Raw genomic sequence first — 796 nt, forward strand, 5'->3', positions numbered from 1 at the left:
AGAGAGAGAGAGAGAAAGAAAGAAAGAAAGAAAGAAAGAAAGAAAGAAAGAAAGAAAGAAAGAAATGTCATATCCTATGAAAGACACATCCTGAAAATGCCTAAAGAAAGTTGCCATTTTTTCATGGTAAAGGGACTGGAGTCCATGTTGATGAAAGCACCTTGGCGGCTGCAGTGGCTGGCAGTGGCTGCAGCAGCGTGGTGATGGGGCTGGCACCTTCCCCTGATCAGCCCAGTCACCTCCCACAGAGGGAAGCCAGACTGTGGCTTAGGCCCACTCCCCATGGGCCTGTGAGAGGGGGCAGGCTGGGCTGAGGGACCGCCTCTCCCCCCCCCACCCCCAGTGCATGAATTTCGTGCACTGGGCCCCTAGTAATTAAATAAGATATGGATATTCATGGCATTATTATTTAATAATATAGAGAGATATTCCTTTACATAATATATATGTGTTATAACACATATATATTATATAAAGTAATAAATTCATTTTAAAAAACAATAATGGCTACTATTCCAAATGATAGATAAAGATGTCAAAATTTTTCCTCTGCAAATAGTTGGTATTTTCTAAATTTTCTATAGGGGTGTATACAATTGTTAAAAATAGGCGGAAAAATTAGTGTTAAATCAAGCCATTGGGTCAGATACCCTAGATCAGTGGTTCTCAACCTTCCTAATGCCACGACCCTTTAATATAGTTCCTTATGTTGTGGTGACTCCCAACCATAAAATTATTTTCGTTGCTACTTCATAACAGTAATTTTGCTACTGTTATGAATCGTAATGTAAATATC

The sequence above is a fragment of the Myotis brandtii genome, unplaced genomic scaffold, assembly GCF_000412655.1.
Source record: "Myotis brandtii unplaced genomic scaffold, ASM41265v1 scaffold573, whole genome shotgun sequence".
In the NCBI taxonomy this organism is placed as follows: Eukaryota; Metazoa; Chordata; class Mammalia; order Chiroptera; family Vespertilionidae; genus Myotis; species Myotis brandtii.